The 19,249-nt window shown below is 45.9% G+C and overlaps 1 protein-coding gene across 15 annotated transcripts in view; it reads left to right on the forward strand.

Annotated features, from left to right (window-relative positions):
• The window catches only part of TANK (TRAF family member associated NFKB activator), a 549,717-nt gene that overhangs the window by 84,041 nt on the left and 446,427 nt on the right, over nt 1–19,249 (forward strand). Inside the window, exon 1 of one of the 15 annotated variants that reach the window (XM_069224230.1) lies at nt 4,955–5,301. The exons of the other annotated variants lie outside the window; for them this stretch is intronic. The gene's annotated coding sequence lies outside the window, so the exon portion shown is untranslated. Of the gene's footprint in view, nt 1–4,954; nt 5,302–19,249 lie in introns of those variants that run through there. 15 annotated transcript variants of the gene reach the window in all.

Raw genomic sequence — 19,249 nt, forward strand, 5'->3', positions numbered from 1 at the left:
TTTGGCTAAAAAAACACATGTTCCTCACATTTCTGTGGCAGAAAGTTCTGGAATCTGAGAGGAGCCACAAATTTCCTTCCACCCAGCGTTCCCCCAAGTCTCCCGATAAAAATGATACCTCTCTTGTGTGGGTAGGCCTAGCGCCCGCGACAGGAAACGCCCCAAAGCGCAACGTGGACACATCCAAATTTTTGGAAGAAAACAGAGGTGTTTTTTGCGAAGTGCCTACCTGTAGATTTTGGCCTCTAGCTCAGCCGGCACCTAGGGAAACCTACCAAACCTGTGCATTTCTGAAATCTAGAGACCTAGGGGAATCCAAGGAGGGGTGACTTGCGGGGCTCGGACCAGGTTCTGTTACCCAGAATCCTTTGCAAACCTCAAAATTTGGCTAAAAAAACACATGTTCCTCACATTTCTGTGGCAGAAAGTTCTGGGATCTGAGAGGAGCCACAAATTTCCTTCCACCCAGCGTTCCCCCAAGTCTCCCGATAAAAATGATACCTCACTTGTGTGGGTAGGCCTAGCGCCCGCAACAGGAAACGCCCCAAAGCGCAACGTGGACACATCCAAATTTTTGGAAGAAAACAGAGGTGTTTTTTGCGAAGTGCCTACCTGTAGATTTTTGGCCTCTAGCTCAGCCGGCACCTAGGGAAACCTACCAAACCTGTGCATTTCTGAAAACTAGAGACCTAGGGGAATCCAAGGAGGGGTGACTTGCGGGGCTCGGACCAGGTTCTGTTACCCAGAATCCTTTGCAAACCTCAAAATTTGGCTAAAAAAACACATGTTCCTCACATTTCTGTGGCAGAAAGTTCTGGGATCTGAGAGGAGCCACAAATTTCCTTCCACCCAGCGTTCCCCCAAGTCTCCCGATAAAAATGATACCTCACTTGTGTGGGTAGGCCTAGCGCCCGCAACAGGAAACGCCCCAAAGCGCAACGCGGACACATCCAACTTTTTGGAAGAAAACAGAGGTGTTTTTTGCGAAGTGCCTACCTGTAGATTTTGGCCTCTAGCTCAGCCGGCACCTAGGGGAAACCTACCAAACCTGTGCAGTTCTGAAAACTAGATACCTAGGGGAATCCAAGGAGGGGTGACTTGCGGGGCTCGGACCAGGTTCTGTTACCCAGAATCCTTTGCAAACCTCAAAATTTGGCTAAAAAAACACATGTTCCTCACATTTCTGTGGCAGAAAGTTCTGGAATCTGAGAGGAGCCACAAATTTCCTTCCACCCAGCGTTCCCCCAAGTCTCCCGATAAAAATGATACCTCACTTGTGTGGGTAGGCTTAGCGCCCGCGACAGGAAACGCCCCAAAGCGCAACGTGGACACATCCAAATTTTTGGAAGAAAACAGAGGTGTTTTTTGCGAAGTGCCTACCTGTAGATTTTGGCCAATAGCTCAGCCGGCACCTAGGGAAACCTACCAAAGCTGTGCATTTCTGAAAACTAGAGACCTAGGGGAATCCAAGGAGGGGTGACTTGCGGGGCTCGGACCAGGTTCTGTTACCCAGAATCCTTTGCAAACCTCAAAATTTGGCTAAAAAAACACATGTTCCTCACATTTCTGTGGCCGAAAGTTCTGGAATCTGAGAGGAGCCACAAATTTCCTTCCACCCAGCGTTCACCCAAGTCTCCCGATAAAAATGATACCTCACTTGTGTGGGTAGGCCTAGCGCCCGGGAAAGGAAAGGGCCCAAAACACAACGTGGACACATCACATTTTTTTATAAAAAGCAGTGCCTACTTGTGGATTTTGGCCTGTAACTCAGCCGGCACCTGGGGAAACCTAGCAAACCAACGCATTCTTGAAAACTAGAAACCCAGGGGAATCCAAGATGGGGTGACTTGCGGGGCTCTGACCAGGTTATGTTACCCAGAATCCTTTGCAAACATCAAAATTTGGCCCAAAAAACACTTTTTCCTCTCATTTCGGTGACAGAAAGTTCTGGAATCTGAGAGGAGCCACAAATTTCCTTCCACCCAGCGTTCCCCTAAGTCTCTCGATAAAAATGGTACCTCACTTCTGTGGGTAGGCCTAGCGCCCACGAAAGGAAATGGCCCAAAACACAACGTGGACACAACATATTTTTTCACAGAAAACAGAGGTGTTTTTTGCAAGGTGCCTACCTGTGGAGTTTGGCCTGTAGCTCAGCCGGCCCCAGGGGGGGGGCAGAAATGCCCTAAAATAAATTTGCCCCCCGGGAGCGACCCTTGCCTACGGGGTCGCTCCCCCTGCGTGACATTGGCGCCAAAAAACAAATCCCAGGTGCCTAGTGGTTTCTGCCCCCTTGGGGGCAGATTGACCTAAAATCGCCCAATCTGCCCTCAAGGGGGGCAGAAATTGCCTAAATACAATTTGCCCCCCAGGGGAGCGACCCTTGCCTGATGGGTCGCTCCCCATCTCTAAAAAAACAAACAAACAAAAAAAAAAACACAAAAAAAACATTTCCCCTGGCGCCTAGAGGTTTCTGCCCCCCCCCGGGGGCATAAATGGCCTGAAATAAATTTGCCCCCGTAACACCCGCCCCCCCCCCCCCCCCCCCGGGAGCGACCCTTGCCTACGGGGTCGCTCCCCCTGCGTGACATTGGCGCCAAAAAACAAATCCCCGGTGCCTAGCGGTTTCTGCCCCCTTGGGGGCAGATTGACCTTAAATCGGCCAATCTGCCCCCAAGGGGGGCAGAAATGGCCTAAATACAATTTGCCCCCCAGGGGAGCGACCCTTGCCTGATGGGTCGCTCCCCATCTCTAAAAAAAAAAAAAAATGTCCCTTGGCGCTTAGAGGTTTCTGCCCTCACCCCCGGGGGAAGATCGACCTAATAATAGGCCGATCTGCCCCCAGGGGGGGGCAGAAATGGCATAAAATAAATTTGCCCCCCTAACACCCACCCCCCTCCCCGGGTGCGACCCTTGCCTATGGGGTCGCTCCCCCTGAGTGACATTGGCGCCAAAAAACAAATCCCCGGTGCCTAGTCGTTTCTGCCCCCTTGGGGGCAGATTGACCGAAACTCTGCCAATCTGCCCCCAGGGGGGCAGAAATGGTCTAAATACAATTTGCCCCCCTGGGGAGCGACCCTTACCTGATGGGTCGCTCCCCATCTCTAAAAAAACAAACAAACAAACAAAAAAAAAAACACAAAAAAAAAATTTGCCCTGGCGCCTTGAGGTTTCTGCCCCCCCCCCCGGGGGCAGAAATGGCCTAAAATAAATTTCTCCCCCCCAACCTCCACCCCCCCCCCCCCCGGGAGCGACCCTTGCCTACGGGGTCGCTCCCCCTGTGTGACATTGGCGCCAAAAAACAAATCCCCGGTGCCTAGCGGTTTCTGCCCCCTTGGGGGCAGATTGACCTAAAATCGGCCAATCTGCCCCGAAGAGGGGCAGAAATGGCCTAAATACAATTTGCCCCCCCAGGGGAGCGACCCTTGCCTGATGGGTCGCTCCCCATCTCTAAAAAAACAAACAAACAAAAAAAAAATCCCCTGGCGCCCAGAGGTTTCTGCCCCCAGGGGGGGCAGAAATGGCCTAAAATAAATTTGCCCCCCAACCACCCCTCCCTCCCCCCCGGGAGAGCAACCCTTGCCTACGGGGTCGCTCCCCCTACGTGACATTGGCGCCAAAAAACAAATCCCCGGTGCCTAGCGGTTTCTGCCCCCTTGGGGGAAGATTGACCTAAAATCGGCAAATTCTGCCCCCAAGGGGGGCAGAAATGGCCTAAATACAATTTGCCCCCCAGGGGAGCGACCCTTGCCTGATGGGTCGCTTCCCATCTCTAAAAAAACAAACAAAAAAAATAAATATTCCCCTGGCGCCTAGAGGTTTCTGCCCCCCTGGGGGCAGATCGCCCTAATAATAGGCCGATCTGCCACCGGGGGGGCAGAAATGGCCTAAAATAAATTTGCCCCCCAACCCCCCCCCTCCCTACTCCCCGGGAACGACCCATGCCTACGGGGTCACTCCCCCTGCGTGACATTGGCGCCAAAAAACAAATCCCCGGTGCCTAGTGGTTTCTGCCCCCTTGGGGGCAGATTGACCTAAACTCGGCCAATCTGCCCCCAGGGGGGCAGAAATGGTCTAAATACAATTTGCCCCCCTGGGGAGCAACCCTTGCCTGATGGGCCGCTCCCCATCTCTAAAAAAACAAACAAACCAAAAAAAAAAAAAGAAAAAAAAATTTGCCCTGGTGCCTAGAGGTTTCTGCCCCCCCTGGAGGCAGATGGCCTAATAATAGGCCGATCTGCCCCCAGGGGGGACAGAAATGGCCTAAAATAAATTTGCCCCCCCCAGGGAGCGACCCTTGCCTAAGGGGTCGCTCCCCTTGCGTTAAATTCACGCAAAGAAAAAACTCCCTGGTGTCTAGTGGTTTCTGCCCCCCTTGTGGGCAGATTGGCCTCATCAAAATAGGCCAATCTGCCCCCAAGGGGGGCAGAAATGGCCTAAATATAATTTTCCCCCAAGGGGAGCGACCCTTGCCTAAGGGGTCGCTCCCCACCTAAAAAAATAAAATGAAACATAAAAAAAAAAAAAAAGTCCCCTGGTGTCTAGCGGTTTCTGCAACCCTCCTGGGGGCAGATCGGCCCCCCAGGGGGGGCAGAAAAGGCCTTCCTGAAAAAATGCCCCCCATGGGAGCGACCCTTGCCCAAGGGGTCGCTCCCTTATGTGAATTTCAATAAAAAAAAAAAAAATCCCTGGTGTCTAGTGGGGTTTCAAAAGCCGGATTGAAAGCAATCCCGCTTTTGAAACCCTCAGAGAGACTTCAAAGGGAAGGAAATACTTTTCCTTCCCTTTGAAGCCCTCCGGGCCTCCCCAGTGATTGAAAGAGAAATATTTCTCTTTCAATCGCGCGCGATGGGGAGGCCCCTGTGACAAATCAGCGCGCACTCGCGCGCTGACGTCACAGGGGGGTGGGTGGGGTCGGGGGTGGAAGGGGAAGGTCTTCCCCTTCCATCCCCGCCTTGGGGGGGAGGGACAGGGGAACTGTAGCCTCAGCCCGTATACTTTCGTCTACAGTGCCTCTTACAGAACTTTAATGAACTGTAGCTCATTTGCAGAACAGGTTTAGTTTAGTTGCATGAGACACGAAAGTAGAAAACTGATTGGGTACAGACAACTGCAAATACGGAAGTGCTACAGTCGGGGATTTCCCAATGGAAGTTCCCAGCTGAACGAAAAGTTTACAACCAGTCAGTTCGTGCTTAGCTGCAGACTGCATAGCTGAGTGCAACAGATGTTTATAAATGTACTTCTTCCACGGCCTTCGATGAAGCATGAGAGTGAAGAACGTTTTTCAAAGACAGTACGAAGGTAACCAACGCTGTAATAGTTTAAAGTCGTAATTGTGACGGATTTAAAGCATCATTACATCTAGAATCTTTGTTAACGTTTCTAGTTGTTCGTGCTACTGCGGCAAGCAACCTTTTCAAAACAGACATACGTTGGTTATATATCGATAATCCTTGTTTTTTTTCAGGTTTGCGTTGTCAAGATTAGGAATGTTTGAAGTATATGAAGTGCCTATTTTGCGCTGTACCACACATTCGCTTGTGCAGAACTGCGATATGAAATTTTACATAGCACTATACTTTTGAAAGCTTTATATTAATTCATTTGTTTATGGAATACATATAGGTAATTTATTTTTTGGTGATTAAGTTAAATCAAATCGGGTGACAGAAAAACATTATTACTTTCATTGTCTGTTATACCTCTGCCTGCCTATAAAATGTATAGAAAGTCGTCCTTAGATGTAACTGGTTAATCACGAGAACACAGTGTTTGATTATGCTCATAGTGGTTGCTTATGCGTTGACCTTTATTAAATCCTTAAATTGGAACTGAATTATATAGAACCAGACCAACCTTAACGTGATCGTACAAAGTACGTATATTCAACATTACTTGTGCTAGGATAGAGGAATTTTAAGTTAAAATTATAATACATCAGGGGAGATGCATAGTTATATGTTAACGTCCATGCTATTGACCTTCATGCTTTTTCTTGATGTCAATACAAATAACTATAACACGAAAAAAGTATAATGGAATTGAAAGCAGTACGTAGCACGCTTTCTTTCTAGAAGGTTTAACAGCTAAAACGCAAACAGGATGAGATTCAAAGAACGGTTTGAGATTTTGTTAGTGTTGAAGCCAAGCTCCCTCAATTGGAAGGTACGCTGCCTCCAGGTGAAGAAGGTAACAACTTCCTTCATTAGGCTTCAGGATAAATTTATGAAGATATTAAACTAAGAATCTGCCTATTCAAAGAAATACAGGACAAGGCTCCCTTGGAAACCTTAGTTAATAATAGTTTCAATGGTACATTGTTGGAAGATGTGGCTGAAGTTTAAAGTCTTGACCTACACATTTTGTATGGTATGCGGTTATGCTACGAATTACACACTGAGCCCCTCAAAAGATGTTTCATGCACATTCCCAGAAAATCAGAAGTGTATAATCCCTTCATTATCGTAAAAAATGTGTTGTAGTTAAAGAAACAGAGATTAAGTTTTGCAAATGATCATGGGGACTATGGGCCATATGTACAAAAAAACAGGAATTGCACTTTCCTAATTGCGATTCGTACTGAATTGCAATTAAGAAATCGCAATTCCTAATTTTCAGAAATATGATTTACTAAATAGTGATTCCTAATGGGTTTGCAAATTGCCCTATCTGATTAATAATAATGAGGTAGGTCGCAATTTGTGACTCATTAGGTATTGAAGCCCTCACAGGGATGGTAGCCTGCTAGGTTCAGCAGACCATCAGGTCTGTGAATGTTTTTTTTTATAAAGAAATCTTTTTATTTTTTTGATGCATCCCATTTTCCCTAAAGGTAAAAGGGCTGTGTTTAAAAAAACGCACCAAAAAATTAAATTTTGACCACTGCCTGCTCTTAGAAATATTTATTTCAACATTCACAAAGGGGAAAGGGTCCCATAGGACCCCATCCCCATTGCCAATAGTTACCTCCTATGAGGTGTCAGTAAAACATGAATGTTTTGCAACAGTAGTCCGGTCGCAAAACATTCATACATACCACTGCGATTCTGTATTTGGAATGGATGCCCTAAACACGCACTTTCCAAATACTGAATCACAAACAGAAACTGTGATTTGGTAACATGTTACAGAAACGCAATTGTGGTTTGTGTTTCTCAGTGTAAATATGCTTTGTACAGCATATTGTATATTTATAAGCATGAGATGCAGTCTAAGCAAGCAGGCAGTTAGGTATGCATGTGGCCCAAAGCCTCACTGCAACTTGTGCTGTGATATACACTGTACAGAAACATTAACTGTAAAGCAAATGTATTGTTTTTTGATTTTAGTTAAACAATAAAACTTAAAGCAAATGCGTCAAGACACATTTCACCACACTTTTTTTTCTTCAAAAATAAGCACTGGGGTCCAATGATACCCTGATCAAATGGGGGTACACTATGAACTGTCACAAAGGTTTTATCAATTTCTTGTATGTTCGGATGAGGGTGGAATGCTGAGGTAAACAAGTGGGGAACCACTCCCTGTACCTCAGCTCTTTATTTATTTATTTATTTATTTATTTATATAATCTCTATTCTAACTCTCTCCCAGGTTGTCTCAATTGCTTCTACATAGGCCTTATATTTTATTTTTGTTTCACATCCTCACCTTTGTGCTCAAAGTTCCACACCTGCGTACTTCCTTACTTATGCCTACACCCCGCCTGGGGTATAGGCCATCAAATAGGACTCTCCAGCCATCTGTGCCCTAGGCTTTTCTTTCAATCTGATTTCAGGTGTAACCCATTTCCTCGGAGTCAGCCATGGCACCAGGTGTTTATTTACCTTTCTCTTTTCCTTTTCCGTTGAGAGTTTCAGGTACGGGCTTGGTTGGTGGTGTTTGTTGTGGACTTGCGGAGGGTGTGACCTATCCAGCCCCAGTGTCTTTTCATGATTGCTTCATGAGCAGAGAGTTGGAAAGTCTGATGCCATTGGTCTTTATTGCTGATTGTGTCTGGCCAGCAGATTTGGTGGATTTTCTTCAGACAGGTGTTGATGATAGTCTGGAATTCGTTTGTGGTGGTCACTGTTGTCCTCCAAGTTTCTGCTTCATATAGAAGGACCGATTTTTACATTGGTGTAACACCAACTGTCCTTCTGTATGGACCAGAAACGTGGAGGACAACAGCCTGCATACACCAATCCCTATGGATCCTCCAATTCTACAGTTCTGTTGTCTCTGGCCCTTCCAAGTGTCTGGCCTTCATCCCTGTGTGCAAACATGAGCCCCAAATCGAAAAGCATTTTATAATGTATTGGTATAATCTCGTCACAACGTATTCCCAACAGAGCTAATTTAGCATCTGGTGGCAATGACCCTTTGTCAACTACATATAAGCCACTTGAGTAGTTACTAAATGTTAAAGTAAAGCCTTACATCAGCCTATCCCAAAGCATGCACCAAAAAATGTGACCTGGGGGTTAGGGTATTCCTACCCTGCCCCTTTTCTTTATTTTTTAGGTTTTTTGGAACTCAGCTTAGAGTCCCAAAATGGCTGCTAACACTTACTGGTTGAAGTGTTGGCAGTCAATCAGATATCAGCATGGGACTGTCGGATCCACTGTGGATCCGTGACCCTAGATATCTACATTTTTTCCATTAAATATCTCTGAAACTACTGAAAGAATTTACACCAAATCACAAAAAGCACACTTTCTGGACCAAGAGCTAGCTTTTTTACCACATTTGCTTTAATTCCGTCCAGCGGTTCGGGCTGTAGTCATGTCTAAAATCCCTATGGGAAATTGCATGGGGAAAATGCATTTTGGAACCCCCGCTCCTTTTTTACGGGCCTAGTTTGACGAATCACCCCGAACATTTGAAGACCGCAGCTGAAGTGAATGGCGTACTAACTAGTTTTGAAAATGTTGTGAAGATTCGTTAGATGGCGCCAAAGTTACCAGCAAAACAAAAAGTGCTTTTCCTATGAAAACTAGGTCCTAACTATAACTACCTACTGTCGACCATCAGTTGGTTGTATATATGTATCTATGTATATATAAATACATATATATCTCACTTAAAAAACCAAAGGTTACAAGAATGTTATATTTAGGCTCACATTTGGCACGAGTTATAGTTACTTGAAATAACTCTAACTTTAAAAGGCAAATTTCTATGGTTTTGTACATATAAAATGTGAGCCAAACTAGAACGCCCCTGTTACCTTTGTTTTTTTAAGTGAATTTCTATAGTTTAAAAAAAATTCTATAATGTCCCTGTAACCTTTGGATTTTTCAGTGACTGTCTATGGTTTTTTAACATAAAATAATTTTAATTACTAAGTTAATGGAACCTCTGCAGCGCATGGCCTTCAGTCGTGCGTGGAGGGGGTTGCCCAGACCCTGTGGCTAACCCCCTATAACCACCGAACCCTGTACTGTGCATGGCGGAAGACTGTGTGCAGCAGAGATTGGCTGCAGACCCTGGCTTGCAGCCAGTTCTTGTGGCCAACCTCCCCCCCAAACCACTGAACCTGACACTACGCAAGGCCTATGTCCTTTTCCAGAAGTAGAGCTTCAACTGGCACATGCTACATTTATATTTGTAAGTGCTTCCTGTTGAGGTTTAATTTCTGTTAAATTAGCATGTAGGCGGCCCCTGGGACCCAATCCCCCAGTCCCAACCTTTTATTATTATATTTTATTTTTTGGGAGGAGGGCTGCGCGCCCCCCAAGGCCCGGCCATCAATCCTTCGTGCCATGAAGGACCCCACAGCCAGCTGCCCACCTCTTGCAGGATCCGGCATTGCTTTTGCACGCTGGGAGCTGCTAATGATGCAGCTCCCTGTCTGCAAAAGCAACTGTTTGACAGCTCTCACTTGCAGCAAGCAGGGTGTTTACTCTGACTTGGCAACAGCTGTCAAAGCTGCTGCCAAGTCAGAGCAAACAGTTATGTCCCAGGATTGGGCACCCCGGGACATAGCAGGAGATGGCCATGAGGGGTAGCGGTCCCCAGGGCCATTATTGGCTTCATGATGAGAGCCACCTTCAACATTCAGTTTTGCCCACAGGAGGTGGTGGTTCCCGGGGCAGGGGTCCACAACGGACCCCCTGACTTATTTGAATTTAGCCATGGGGAGGTGGTATTCCCCAGTGCTGCAAGGGTGTGGGGGGGCAGGTGGCCCCCCACATTTAATTCTTTGTTAACCCCAGGGGGTTGTGGTCCTCGGGGTGGTCCACTGGAACCCCCTTCTTCAAATACTACATTTTGCTCTGGGGAGGTGCTGGTACCTGGGTTGCAGGGGGCCCGTCGCATTTTACAAATCATAAGCCCCAGGGAGGTGGAGGTCCCCAGGGCAATAATAAACCCAGGAGGCCCCCCCTCCTTTTTTTTTTATATATGCCCTTGGGACCTAGCCCACTCAGGGACTTTAAAAAAACAAGCAAGGGAGACTGCTGTTCTTTTTAAAACATTTTCTTTATAGCAAATTCACAGAGATGCCGCCAATTCACGATGAAAATGTTTTTTAAAAAACTTTTTTTTTGCTCTGGCTAAGGGGCCACTGTTTTTCTCAGACTTGGCTGAAGCTAAGTCCCAAGATGGCTGCCAACAATTCCTGGATGAAGTGTTGGCAGCAATCAGAGCTGGGCATTTCCCTGCATGAGCGAGTTATTATTTGCGGAGTTCGCGACCTCAGATATATAAATGAGTTTACTCTTTAATATCTCAAAAACTAGTGAATGGATTTATACAAAATACCCAAAAGCACAACTGTGTACTGAAAGTTAGCTTTTTGCCAAATTTGGTGTGATTCCATCCATCGGTTTAGATTGTAGTCATGTTCAAAACTCCTAGGCGAATTAACATATGAATTGCACGTTGTTTTACCCCCCTTTTTCTCAGCCTCCACTGGATGGACCACCCCACAACAAGAATCGCTAGGGCACTTTTTTTGTAAACTTTCTTGAAAGTTAGTTAAGCGGTGCCAAAGATATACGCAAGTCAAAAAATGCTTTTGCTATGGATACATGGTCCTAACTATAACTACCTACTGGTGACCACCAATACATCATATATATGTACTTCCTCATGCAGTCCTTCTTCAAACTTGTGACGCAGCGGCACAGAAATACAGTAATTCGTGGTGTATAGTATCAAGAAAAACAATCCCCCAAGTCAATATGGGTGAAAATGTGCCGTTTATTTTTTTCAAGTTGCTCACAAATCAAACGTAACAACAGCCGACATGTTTTGGCATCACGCCTACAACTGGGCCTCATAGTGACTCTTGATGGTAACCCTTATATCACATAGTCCTTCCTTAGTCTCAGTGGCCCTGTCACTAGAACTCTCCACATCACATTTGCAAGCATTGGATTGACCCAATTCATCCTCCATTTTTTACTTTCAAAGATGTTCAACCCATGATTGCACACAGAATAGTACATTTCAAAGATCCAAGGAGCCCCATATTCCCAAATATTGAGGTCACATACATTGAAAAGGCTAATGTAGGAAACATTACATAAAAACAGCACATCATAAACAAATATTGATTTTGCCAGATCTTATAGAGCTGCGTGTGTTTAGAAGGTCTCAAATACTCCTATGTAAATCATTACTGTCAATAATGTTGAAAATTATATTCATGAAACAAAAGTCTTTTTACTCCTTCTAACATATTCCATGTTCCTTCAATGTCCCAATAAAGTGGGATGTGCTGTTCATTAAAAAGTTATTTTTGGTAGTTCCTAAACCAAGGTTAATATGCCTTCAATGTCCCAACAAAGTGACACAAGTTGTTCATAGAAAACTGTTATAGGTAGTGCATTATCCAAAGTCAATATGCCTTCAATGCCCTAATAAAGTGACACCTGCTATGCTTAAAACATTATTATCATGAATCTGATATAAAGTCAAATAAAATGACTTGCACTATTCATAAACAGTTGTTATTAAGAATTTATAGGCCAAGCTCAACATGCCTTCAACGCCCCAATAAAGTGACACGTCATACATACAAAGTTAGTATTACCATAAACATGATGTAAGGTGGAATAAAGTGACATGCAGTTCATTGAAAATATTATTAGTAGTGCACAGGCCAAGGTCAATAAACCTTCGGAACCCAAATAAAGTGGCACAGGCTGTTTATCAAAAGCTATTGTTATCACGAACATGATACGAAGGAGACTAAAGTGATGTGCAGTTCATGTACAGATTGATGTGCAACAGAGTGTTATCAAAGGCTGGCCTTCCCATTCAACCTTTCTGCCAGTCCATTGTACTAAACTCCTAATACATATAAGATGTTTCTAAATTGACAAATGCAATTTCATTTAAGACACATTATATTAGAGATTTAGATGTCCTCAAAGCTGGGTCACTGCACCTTTACATAATTTCATAAAGTGCATTATCTCAACACCTCAGTCATAATTCAATCCATTTGTATTCCCACTCAAAGATTCATCAGATTAAAACACAATCTCCTAACATCACAATGTCGTAAAATGTCATGTGCTATTATATGACAAGGTGGCCTTTGCTATCATATCAATCATGGTTCAATTTATTAATACCATTACTTGAGGGGTCCTCTGGTCAATATACATTCAGTTCCCTGTGGAGACAATCTATCAATTTAACCGTAATTAATGCTGTTCCATTTATCCACTCTCTTTTTTCCCAAACCATATCTATTTCTCTACATACATCTCAATTTTATTATGTCCCCCAATCATTACAATTCTTCTATACAATTCTCCAGTGCACATCACATTCCATTAGGTACATTCCTGAAAATCCCATAAAATTAGGTGCAAATTTCCAAATGTTCAGTGCTTTAAGAACACACACATTATTATATATTTCACACATATGCTTAGCATTTTATTGTAAAGGCATGCATGGTAAATTGTCTGCGTGCTAAATGATGCATGGTAAAGGCGTTGTGTGTTAAATACTGCTTTGTAAAGGCTTTCCCCATTCCACCCATATCCACCACCTGGGCAAGACTAGCGCTTCTCCAGCTAGTCACCACCTCTCACATGGAGAGACCACCTCAAGGAGGTGGCCACCATTAGTTCCCTCCGTTCTAAGCAAGAGCGTGTCTGTGTGTGGACACAGGGTGCCTCTTGTAAGAGAACACACCCACAGAGCCGCTGTAATTTGAATCCCTTGTGGGCATTACATTGTTTGAAAACCTTAACTGTAAAAGTGTCACATTGAAGAAGAGGGGATCAGCATTGATCGGTGACAAACCCACTGACATTTTTCTGTAGAACTGAATCCAGCCCATAAGGCTGCCTCCCTCAGATGTTGTAGAGCCTCCTCCCAAATAGACTTGTCAATTTCTCCAAGTTCAGCAACCCACTGGGCATTTATTCTGGTTAACTTGCTGGGTGTCTTTTTGATCACTGGTGTGTGTCATAGACCGTGCTTTCCAACTGTTTCCTATTGGAGTCCTATGTAGCATTTATAAGTTCTTGTTGGAAATGGCCCTTTTTGCAGGGTTATCCCTAAACTTTTTGCCTTCTTCCTCCTATTTTCAGGTCTGTTTGTGATGGTTTATTGTCTCTGCGCACTTTACCACTGCTGATCAGTGCTAAAGTGCAAGTGCTCCCTACGTGAATGGTATTGATGATTGGTTTATCCATGATTGGCATATTTGATTTACTAAGACCCTAGTAAAGTGCACTTGAGGTGCCTAGGGCCTGTACATCAAACGCTACTAGCCACCCACATAAGAAGCCCTGTGAACATCTCAAACCTGCCACTGCAGTGTCTGTGTGTGCAGTTTTAAGCTGCCAATTCAACTTGGCAAGTGTACTCACTTGCCAGGCCCAAACCTTCCCTTTTGCTACATGTAAGGCACCCCTATGTTAGGCTCTAGGTAGCCCCATGGGCAGGATGCAGTGTAGGTTAAAGGTGAGACATGCACTGATGTGTGTTACATGTCCTAACAGTGAAATACTGCCAAATTTCGTTTTCACTGTTGCAAGGCTTATCTCCCTCATAGGTTAACATTCGGACTGCCTTTAAGTATTATTAAAGTGAAGATTCCCTTCGAGAGCAGATAGAAATATTGAGTTTGGGCTCTCTGAGCTCACACTTTAAAAATACATATTTTAGTGAAGTTTGTTTTTGCATTGTGAGTTTGAAAATGCCCCTTTTAGAAAGTAGGCATTTTCTTGCTTAAGCCATTCTGTGACTCTGCCTGTTTGTGGATTCAGTGTCTGGGTCAGTTTGACAGGTGGGCTGTTTGCACCTCTCCTCCAGACAGTGACACAAAGGGAGCTAGGGTGTAGCCTGCATGTCCTGATGAGCCATCTGTGCTAGGAGGTGAGGGAGGGGTGGTCACTCACACCTGGAAGGACTGTGTCTGCCCTCACACAATGCAGTCTCCAACCCCCTGGTGTGTGGCTGGGGCCTGGCCTGGATAAGGAAGGCTCTTACAAACACTCAAGACTTTGCTTCGAAGTTTGCCAACTTCAAAGGCAGAAACGTGTATAAGTATTGGACCCCAAACCACAGACTTTTAGAATCTTTCTGGAATCAAGAGGAACCTCTGCCACGGAGAAGAGCTGAAGATCTGGAAGAGGAGTACTGTCCCTTTGCTGTGTTGCTGTGCTGGATTGGCCTTCAGTTGCTGCTTCTACCTTAAAAGAGAGCAAAGGGTGAACTTTACTGTGTATCCTGCTTGAGAAAGTTCTCCAAGGGCTTGGAGTAGAGCTTGCCCCCTGTTGGAAGTCTCAGGGACACCAAAGACTTCAGTTTCCTTGACCTGCAGCACTGGAATCTGTGTGTTTTGTGCTCTTCAAGAGGAGAAACCACTGTGACGCCGCTGGCCTGCACCGTGACCTGCCGAAGCAGCACAGAGCTGTACTTCCCCGCTTCACGACCTTGGTCTCACCGACACCATCATCGGACGACTTCACCGAGCCGCTGCTCGCACCGCAGCTTGTGGACACCGCATTCCGGCATCGCCTGCTCACACCACAGCCTGGGCATCTCCGACGACGACGCTCCTGCTGACACCTACACCGCTGCCTGCACCGTCGACTCTAGTGCCTTCAACAGATGTCCATGTCTGCACCGCAACCTGTGGATACCACACGGACCCCGTCCCGCGCCACACCGCCGACTTTGGCCTACCGACGATAGCACTTCAACCACGCCACTGATGCTGCCTACACTGTGACTTGGTGACACTACACGTCGCACCACCTGGCTTCACACCTCAGCTCTGGTCTCACCGGCAACTCTGGACGTCGTCACTGAGCCGCTGCCTGCACCATGACCTGTGGGCACCGCACGTCGCATCGTCCCACTTCGCACCGCAGCCCCGACGCCATTCACACCAGCACTCCTGACTTCATCAGACCAGAGTTCGATCCACAGTGCGTGTGACTTCAAGGGTCCGACGACCCCCGCACCGACTACGGAACCGACACCCCAACGCCAGTGACGCTGCTCTCCGGATCTCACCATGAAGATCACAACGCCTTGCATTTCCAAGGTACTGTTTGCGGGTCTTCCCGACACCGTAGCTGGCCCGCAACGCCATGGCTGGCCTGAACTGTTGGTTTTGTTGATCACGGCGCCTTGACAGCCAAAGGTGGATCTATCGACTACATGGAACTGTATTTTTAAGTTAAATTTTGCAAAATTCATATCTTTATTACTGTATGACAGATTTTGATCGTTTTGGTCTTGTTTTACACAGATGAATATTGACAATTTTTGTTAAACGGGTGTGGTGTCCTTTTGTAGTGTTTTCACATATTACTGTGTGTTATGTGCAAATGCTTTACACATTGCTTCTGAGATAAGCCTGACCGCTTGTGCCAAGCTACCAAGGGGGTGAGCAGGAGTAATCTGAGGTAAATGCTCAGCTTACCCACCACCTCGAGGACAACTCCATCCTGGACCCTTCCCAGTCCGGGTACAGACGTAACCACAGCACCGAGACTGCCCTTCTCGCCGCCACAGACGACATCAGACAGCTAATGGACAACAGCGAAACATCAGCCCTCATCCTCCTGGACCTATCCGCAGCCTTCGACATGGTCTGCCATCGCACCCTGAAAACACGCCTCAACGAAGCCGGAATACAAGAAAAAGCCCTCAACTGGATCTCCCCATTCCTCTCAGTCAGAACCCAGAGAGTCCCCCTCCCACCCTTCCGCTCCGAAGACACCAACATCATCTGCGGCGTCCCCCAAGGCTCCTTGCTGAGGCCGACACTGTTCAACATCTACATGGCCCCCCTCGCACAACTGGCCCGTCAGCACAACCTAAACATTCTCTCTTATGCCGACGACACCCAGCTCATCCTCTCCCTCACCAAAGACCTGTGCACCGCCATAGCCAACCTCCACGAGGGAATGAAGTCCATCGCTGAGTGGATGAGAAGCAGCCGCCTGAAGTTGAACTCTGACAAGACGGAGGTCCTCATTCTCGGACGCACCCCCCCCCGCCTGGGACGACTCCTGGTGGCCCACCTCACTGGGTGCCCCCCCAACACCTACCGACCACGCACGCAACCTGGGTTTCATCCTCAACTCCTCCCTCTCCATGTCCAAGCAGGTCAACGCAGTTTCCTCCTCCTGCTAAAACACCCTCTGCATGCTCCGTAGAATCCCTAGTAGTAGGCTAGACTACGGCAACGCACTCTACACAGGCATCCCAGCAAAAGACATACGACGCCTAAAACGCATCCAAAACGCCTCCGCCCAGCTGACCCTCAACTTACCCCGCCGCTGCCACATCTCCCACCACCTGAGAGACCTCAGCTGGCTCCCCGTGGACAAGAGGATTACCTTCAAGCTCCTCACCCATGCTCACAAGGCACTCCACAACGCCGGACCAGCCTACCTGAACAACAGACTCAACTTCTACGCCCCCACCCGCCAACTCCGCTCCACCAACCTCGCCCTCGCTATCGTTCCCCGCATTCAGCATAAGACCTCCGGTGGCAGATCCTTCGACTACCTCGCCACCAAGACCTGGAATACCCTCCCGACCATCCTACGACAGACCCAGGACCTACTCGCCTTCAGGAGACTACTGAAGACCTGGCTCTTGGACCAGTAGCAGTACCCCCCCCCCTCCCTCAGCGCCTTGAAACCCTAACGGGTACCTAGTGCGCTCTACAAATACTGTGATTGATTGATTGATTGATTATCTCCCTTATTCCGACTACCAACTAGAGACCTTATTTCTAACAGTCCTGTATTACATGAGTTGGTAAAACATTTCAGAATTGCATATAATGGAATATTTCTGTGTGTTCCACGTCATATTCGCCTGTAGGTTGACCGAAGTATTTTAAGTCATCTCTTACCCAGACATCCCCCAAGGTGGAAATCCCAATCAGTCCCTAGCTTCAAAAGCCCTACAAGTGGCCTAACTCTTTTGCTTTTTTACTGCCCCATACAGTGGTCCTTCCTGATTTACCCTGCAGTTCGTTCTGATTTGTGGTCTGTCTCCATTTGCAAATTACTGTTTTGTTTATGGGTGAGGACTTTAGCTGTGTTAGCCCAGGAAGTACTTCTAGGTAGCTTCTATCTTTCATAGCATGTCTATCGACTTGGACCAATAGTTCCAGTTGTGACGCGAACACCCAGTTGTTGATCACAACTAGCTATGGTGCTCAGCAATCTTTCCTTGAATGTGGTAATGCTATTAAACAACATATGCTCTATGTGTTAGCGTATCCAGTACAATCAACGGTGGGCCGTAATTCCACAACAAAATTCAGCCCAGCGCATTTTTAAAAAAGGTCTCTGGTATATTGTACCGTGCTCTCTGAAGAAGGTGTAGGAACTTAGGAATTACTATCATTTTGTACAGTGCTGATCAGTGACTGGGGATGTGACCTCATCACAAGACATCTACCTGACACTTTTATAGGGATTTCTAATAATTGTTCTTGTGGACTTTTTCTCCATCCTAGTTATACAAAACAACCCAAACAAATATATGAAGCCTACATTTGCTACCTTGAAAGGTTGGAATGGCCTTGTATCTGTTTAAATGACAATAGAGTGTAAATATCAGATTTATGGCAGTTGATATTACATCAAGAATATTTATCTTATGTCGTAAAGTCTGATTGTTGCTTTGGGTTCCACTAAATACAAGAGGAATTCATCCACAGATAGGGATATTCTCTCATCCCATTGAGAGGTCCGCCTAGGATCCCTATCTAGGGCATCCTTCATAACATAGACTACTAGGGGCTCCAAATGTCAGCACATAGAGTAGAGGAGAGGCAGGGCACCTTTATGTCATCCTCCTCTCTAAAGTGAATGGTTGTGAAAGAACACCACTTCCTCTTCCTCTAGCCATGAGTCTTTTACAAAAGTCTTACCCGCAACAGGACATATGAGTCAAACCCCATTTATTCTCGTACCTTCTTCACATATGGCCAATCCACAGAGCCACAGGATGTGGCTGCATCTAGCAATAGAGATGCTGTTGGTTATGTAAACTCTTTTGCATACAGTTGTATACAAGTCTATGATTGTATGTGGTACATCTGTGAAGAATGAAGCCAAACTGGTCCAGGTGGATCAATGACTCCATCACTTTCACTAAGCAGTCAATAGGACCTCAGTTTCGAGAATTAATACGTAAATCGGAAGGTATGAACACATTCCATCCTGGGTTTCTTCTCCTTGTAAATCAGCACTATTGATGCTAATTTTAGGTCTTGTGGCAAAGTGTTTTCTTCACTAGCTGTGACATACCTTTGATGGAGGTGCTTCCCTAGCATGCTAGAGATGTAATTTCACAGGACCTGCAGTAGTCCATTGGGCCCCGGCACCTTCCCAGTATTCATCTGGGTCATGGGTACTCACAAACAGTTTCCAAGGGGCCAAAAAGTTTAGTCTTTAGTGTGACAGAGGGATGCCCAGGAGAGGGAAGGGGTTTTACAATGGGTTTTAAGAAAGCAAATCACATGCATCTAGTGGTTGTATTGAATTGCACAATGAGGAACCAGAAAACCTGGAATCAACCCAGCTTCCCCACTTGATCAAATTGTATGAGTCTAGGCAAAAGTTTTATTTCACTTTCCCTTCTTTTTCTTCACTATCAAATATGAGGACCTTGAAATATTGACTTTAGGATGTGTACTGTAGAAAGCCTTCTCTTGTGTTTGATTTAATAAAATATAATGTTGTTCATGTCATAGCAACCTCGGCCACCCAAAGGGTGCACATAACAACTGACTTGCCTCTTTAGTTCACTATTGGAT

Source organism: Pleurodeles waltl, chromosome 3_1 (assembly GCF_031143425.1).
Source record: "Pleurodeles waltl isolate 20211129_DDA chromosome 3_1, aPleWal1.hap1.20221129, whole genome shotgun sequence".
Lineage (NCBI taxonomy): Eukaryota > Metazoa > Chordata > Amphibia > Caudata > Salamandridae > Pleurodeles > Pleurodeles waltl.